At 45.1% G+C, this 6,793-nt stretch overlaps 1 long non-coding RNA gene across 1 annotated transcript in view; it reads right to left on the bottom strand.

Moving 5' to 3' along the window:
• Positions 1–6,793, bottom strand: part of LOC138757781 (uncharacterized) — a 40,528-nt gene that overhangs the window by 20,452 nt on the left and 13,283 nt on the right. Inside the window, exon 2 of the long non-coding RNA XR_011353879.1 lies at positions 227–387. This is a non-coding gene — a long non-coding RNA (uncharacterized lncRNA). The remainder of the gene's footprint in view (positions 1–226; positions 388–6,793) is intronic.

The raw sequence follows: 6,793 nt of genomic DNA, 5'->3' as shown, positions 1-6,793 counted from the left end.
AGCTTCTTATTAAGACATTCAATATAGAGAAAAAAAATGGAATTCTGTGTTGTCAGAGTGGGTAAATCAGCCTCCATTCCATTCCAATCATTGAACATCATTCACATTAATCCCACATCAATTGCATCACATTCAATTCCCCCTAGATTTTTTTTTGGTGTGAGAGGAAACTGGAGTACCCGGGGAAAACCCACTCAGTCACAGTAAGAATGTGCAAATACCACACCTGAATCAGGGTCTCTGGTACTGTGAGAGGAGGCAAAGCGCATTCATCCTCTGTATGAAATTGCTGGATGTTGGCAAACCACTGAAGGAGACAATCAATAGGAGCAAGTGCCAGGATTATGTCAAACCAAGCTGAGAAGAAACAAAATCAGCTTCTCATACCTGAAAATAGAAAATTTCAGGAAACTATCAACATCAAATCCATTGAAATGGAATAAATTACCTCCTCTATTATGGTAATGGGCTGAAAGATTCCTTCTGACTGCATTAAGTGTTTGAATACTCAAATTGTAACTTCAGCCCTCATTCACAATCCTTGACTGTGGCTGGCACGGTTAGCAAAGTGGTTAGTGCAACACTGTTACAGCACAGGCAACCTAGGTTTGAATCTGGTGCTGTCTGGAAGGAGTTTGTACGTTCTCCCTGTGTCTGGGTGGGTTTCCTCTCACCCTTCAAAATGGACAGGGGTTATAGGATAATTGGGTGGCATAGGCTCATGGGCCAGAACGGCATGTCTAAATTTAAATATTAAAATAGTGAAGATGAGAGGCAGCCATAAGCCCATTTAATTGTTTCCTCCTACTTTACATGCATCAGTCATTCAATGCTAATAATCTCAGGGAAGTGGGTATGAAGCGAGATCACGGTATGTATGCCTTTGTGTGTAGCTTATTAATGATGCTGTTAAGTAAAGCTTAGTCAAATGTCATGGCTGTTAAAATAGATATGGTGGGAAAATAGTTACAAGACTAGTACAGAAACTTGCTCTAATATGGAACCTTGAGTTTACCTCAGCACTTAAGAAATTTGGGTTCAGTTCATTTTTATCATTTTTAAATTTAGACATTCAGCACAGTAACAGGGCATTTCGGCCCATGCCCTCCAATTACACCCAATTAACTGAAGGTCTAGGTTTAAATTTAACCTATCTCCCACCCCCCCCCGAACCCCCCCCCCCAAGCCCCAGTACGTTTTGAACAGTGGGAAGAAACCAGAACCCCCAGGGAAAGCCCACACAGACACTGGGAGAACATACAAACTCCTTACAGTCAGCGTGGGATTCGAACCCTGGTCCTGATCTCTGGCATTGCAGTAACTGCTATGCCAACTGTGCTGCCCCATGTTAGGGTGGCCATAAAGTTTCAGGATCATCTCTAAAGCTTGTGGGTACATTCAGACATTAATGAATATTTGAAAATGAAGGAATTAAAATATTTATTAAAAAATAGCAAATAAGTAAATTAAAACCAGAAATAATTAAAGTAAAATAGTAAAGAGCAACATAGAATCAAACAGCATAGAACAGGCCATTTGGCCCAACTCATCCATGCTGCTCAAATTGAGAGTGGTATGGTGTGTTGGCCTTCATTAGCGGGGGATTGGGTTCAAGAGTCGCAAGCTCTATAAAAATCTGTTGAGACTACACTTGGAATATTGTGTTCAGTTCTGCATAGGGATGTGAATGCAACTCAGACCATCACACACAACCCCCTTCCCTCCATAACTCCATCTACACTTGTTGTTGCCTTGATAAACAGACAACATATTAAAATATTTATCCAACTTCGGCCACACTCTGTTCTCCCTCCTTCCCATCTTGCAGCCCGACATCCACTTGGTCACTTGCCACACTAATCTGCCCTCCACAGCCAGTTCTCTATCTGATCAATCAATCAAGCAGTCTAATTTCCCCTTCATTATGAATGTTTATAGGAGGAATGCCTCTGGAAAAAAAATCTTCAGAAGTTTGTATGAGCAGTATCCTCGAGATTAACCTTTTAATTCCTGCAGACTCCAGGGCACCTGCAGAGAATTGGCCTTATTAACAGGCAAGCATTGGGAGCATTTAATCCTTGAACATGAAAATAGATTCACAGTGTGATTTATAATGGTGACGGCTACACCCTAGATTGAGTCAGCAAATGTGTGATTGAAAGGAAAAGATGGAAGAAATCCAAATGAAATCACCATCTTGTGTTTAAGTTAGCAATTGCATCCAACTTCAATTAATATACCACATTACTCCTTTATTTAGGAAGGAGTAGAGTCAGTGATTTCCATGATCAAATCTGACATCGATAAGAACAACCCCTGCAATTTCGATTTTGAGGAAGCGTATTGATTTAAACAGGAAAGTCTGCAGATACTGTGATTATAGTGCAATGCACAAACATGCTGGAGAAACTCAGTAAGTCACACAGCACCGAAAGGAAGAGAAACCAACATTTCAGGCCTGAGCCCTTCATCAAGGTATGAGCAAAAGGCAGGCACCTGAATAAAAAGGAAGGCTGTCTCCTTTCTTCCAGCTCCCCACCTTACTTACCCATTCCCCTATCATTTCACAGCTTTTTTCCCTTCTACCTTCCCACCTATATCCATCTATGTCCTTTCATTGTTTTCCTTCCTCCCCCCCCCCCCCCCTCACTGTAATCTGTACTTAATCTCAAGGGCCCTGGTTGACATATCCCTCCAAATTAGTCACACTTAAATCCAAATGCCAATTTAAAAAAATCTAATCTGGAATGTGCCCTTTAGTTATCTGTCCTTCACGGATGATCCTCTGGAATATATGCACTCTGTGATTGAACAGTCACACCCCTCAAGTGAAGCTTTGGAAATTCAGCATCTATACCATCAAAAGTGAAGAACATGCTTTATGAGGCAAGGTTCACAGAGCTTTTCTCTTTGGAGTGGAAAAAGGATGAGAGATGACAATGGAAATAATATAAGATTATAATGAGCTGAGATAGGGTGGATACCCAGAACCTATTTCCTGGGGCAACAATAACAAATACCAGAGGACATCTGTTGAAGGTGAGAGGAGGAAACTTTAGGGGCAAAGTCAGAGGTATGTTTTTACACAAAGTGTGAAGGGTGACTGGAATGCATTGGTCGGAATGGTGGTGGAGCCAGGTACAACAATAGGGACATTCAAAAGACTCAGATGAACAAATGGATGCAAAAATAATGGAGGGTTATGGGTGTGAGGTATGAAAAAATTAAATTGTTGTGGAGTAGGTTGACATAGGTCAGCAGATCACAGACTGAAGGGTCTGTACTGTGTTATTCTGTTCCATATTGTATGAAAGTATTCAAGCCTGATAATATCACACATGTGTTGTCCTGCACAAGATTGAAAGAAGCTGTAGAATGTGATGAATATTACTCAGAACATTACGCAAATTTCCCTTCCATCTGTCTACATTTCCTGATGGCTTTCAGAGGGAGCCGATGTACTGAAAGACCCATCACACCCAAGACACCCTCTTTTCTTCCTCTTCCCATCATGGAAAAGGTTTCTTCCCTGCAGCCGTAAGGCTCTTTTCACTGCAATTGTATTGTAATTGTGCTCTTGCTCTTCTACTTTGTGTACTTGTATGCATGTTAAGAGTTGTTAGACTGCTTGCAGAATAACCAGGTATAATACTTAGATTCTGAGTAAATAAATTTCTCATCTTCTTTCATATGCCCAAGCCACATCTGAACCTTTATTATCAGACACTAATGGAGCAGTGGCCACACCTCCAAAGGAGGTTGAGAAGGGCAAGTCTACCAGCCCCCATTTTGATAACATTTTACACAGGAACACAATTGAGAGAGTCCTGCATGGCTGTATATTGCGTAGTACAGTAGATTCAAAGGATCAGTCCAGAAATCAATACGGAGAATCAATAAAATAGCTAAGAGGATTAGTAGGTCTCCCTTTCCTCTACTGATGACTTTCACCAGGATCATTGCTTAAATAGGATCCCTACCATCCAGCACACAGGATCTTTGACCTACTACCATCAGGAAGGAGGTACAGGAGCATCAAAATCTGGATTGCCAAGCTTCCCGCTGGCTGCGAGGTTGATGAATTGTATCTTGTAACTGGCGCAGGCCCAACAGCACGACAGCGAAACACAAGCCCTCAGGACTGCCATCTTGGGTCTGCACCTCGAGGATATCCGGCTACCCAACTCCCCTCAGGTGCTGCTCTGCGACATCTCCACTGGCCCACCGCACCCGGTAGTTCCGCAGGAGTGGAGGGCGAGAGTCGTCAGCTCGATCCACTATCTCGCTCATCCCTCAATAAAGGCAACTGTGAGGATGGTGGTGCAACGATTCGTCTGGCATGGGCTCAAAAAAGAGGCAGCGGAGTTAGTCCGGAACTGCACCAGGTGCCATGTTTCTAAAATTCACAGGCGCACACAGGCCCCTATCCAACATTTCGACTCGGCAACGCAGAGATTCCAGCACATCCACGTGGATGTCGTGGGCCCCTTGCCGGTGTCCAAGGAGTTGCGCTACCTTTTTATGATAGTGGACAGAGCAATGAGATGTCCGGAACCATCCGGAGACGTCGGTGGAGATGCGTTCCAGAGCCCTGGTCAGCCAGTGGATCGCTCATTTTGGCGTGCCGGCACACATCACGAGTGACAGAGGTGCCCAGTTTACCTCCGCGCTGTGGATTCAGCTGGCGAAGCTTTTGAGGGGTAAAATTCCACCACACCATGGCCTACCACCCACAGTCTAACGGGTTGCAGACTTAAAGTCTGCTCTGATGGCAAGACTTTCTGGCCCAGACTGGGCAGACGAGTTATCCTGGGTCCTCCTTGGGATCAGAAAGGCACCCAAGGAAGACCTGCAAGCGTCGTCGGTGGAGATGGTATATGGCGCGCCACTCTCCCTACCAGGCTAATTTTTCAGCCCAGAGGCTGATGCGACGCCCAAAGAAGATGAGCTGCTAGCGGACCTCCGCAAAAGACTAGCCAACCACACCACGGCACCCGACCATCCCATAGACCCAAGGAACTGGATGCAGCCCGGTTTGTATTTGTCCGGAGAGGAGCACAGAGGGCCCCGTTGCAGCGCCCATACGAAGGGCCGTATAAGGTTATCCGGCGGTCGGGTGAGACTTTCACCCTCAATATGGGGGGGGGGGGGAGCGGAAGGAGGAACTTTTTACTGTGGACCACTTAAAAGCTGCTCATTTGGACTTATCACAGCTGGTGCAGAGAGCTGTGCCCAAGCGCTAGGGCCAGCCACCAAAGCGGCAGGACACGTAGCCGATTCTGGGGGGGGGGGGGGGAGGGGTTGTGTGGCGGAGGACATGCTCATGGCGAACCAGCCCCACATGTATCACCACTTGGCGGGGCAGCCATGGGAAGATGGCATCGTTAGGGGTTCTCCCTGACTCCAGCCTCCCTTCCAGCGCGCCCCTGGGCAGCTTTTATGATGTCACCACGCACGCGCTGCCCTTAAAGGGGTGCACGCTGAATTCGAATAGTTGTTAACCACCTTTGGTATGGTGACTGCTTTCGTCAGCTGCGCAGAACACCACAGTTTCTCCATTTCGTATCTACCTCTAGTTGTTCAAAATACATATCATCAGAATGCACAGCTTAAGTAGGGTATCAGGAGCACAGTGCCATCTGCTGAGCTGACAGGATGTAACAATGAACTTGAAGAATTACATGGCCAATTTCGCAGTTTCTCAAGAAAATTATCTGTATCAGGTTACATTGTCAGAAGTGAATATAAAGGCATTGGGAAAAAATTACTTACAATGACAGCAGAAAGGTTATAACCATCAACAATGATTTTACAGGCCTTCTGCTCATTGGAGGGTCAAGTACATTGCCATTATTCCACAGCTGTCAAATCAACAATCACAAAGGCACCATATCTCATCTGTTACTTGCAAAGGCAATCAACCTACAGGGCAGATTACATCTTTTATTCACTGGCATATAGAAGAATGAGAAGCAATCTCATACAAATCTGAGAATGATTCACCAGATATTCCTTCAAAGGAGTATCCCCTTGTTGTAGAATGAAGTATTGACAGACAATGTCTTAGGATGGAGCGCAGGACTTGGATGGAACAAGATTTCTTCAAAGGATTATGAATCTCTCGCATTCACCCCCTCCAGTATTGAGATGGTTGAAAAATCAATTCAAGATTGAGATCCTTTGATGCCAATTAATTAGGGATGTTGGGATTGCAAAAAGGACAAAATACAGCCACAATATTAATGATTGGCAGAACAGGCTCGAGGAACTATTTTAGCGCACCACTACATTCTCCTGTCCCTGTACATGGAATAAATGGAGGCAGTCCAATGCTCTGGTTATGGGACGGAGGAAGTCAGGAACAGCACGTTTGTTCCTGATGACTACACCTGCAAAAGGTGCGTCCAGCTGCAGCTCTGAGTTAGGGACCTGGAGCTAGAGCTGGATGAACTGTGGATCTTAGGGAGACATAAGTAGTGAAAGACAGGAGTTTCAAGGAGGAAGTCACCCCTAAAAGTCAGGAGACAGATAACTAGGTGACTGTCAGAAGGAAGGAGAAGAGTCAGATAGTGCAGAACACCCCTGAGGCCTTTCCTCACGACAACAAATGTACTGTTTTAGATACTGTTGGAGGGAGGGTAGGAGAAACGATCTATCAGGGATGTCGAGGTGGTCACATCTCTGGCACAGAGGTTGGCCCCCAGCTCAGAAGGGAAGGGGGAGAAGAGGATAGTGATGGTAACTGGGGACTCGTTGGTTACAGAAGTGAATAGGAGGTTCTGCGAACAAGATA

Source organism: Narcine bancroftii, chromosome 3 (genome assembly GCF_036971445.1).
Source record: "Narcine bancroftii isolate sNarBan1 chromosome 3, sNarBan1.hap1, whole genome shotgun sequence".
In the NCBI taxonomy this organism is placed as follows: Eukaryota; Metazoa; Chordata; class Chondrichthyes; order Torpediniformes; family Narcinidae; genus Narcine; species Narcine bancroftii.
The sequence above is the reverse complement of the archived record's forward strand: the minus strand, read 5'-3'. Positions and strand labels throughout refer to the sequence as shown.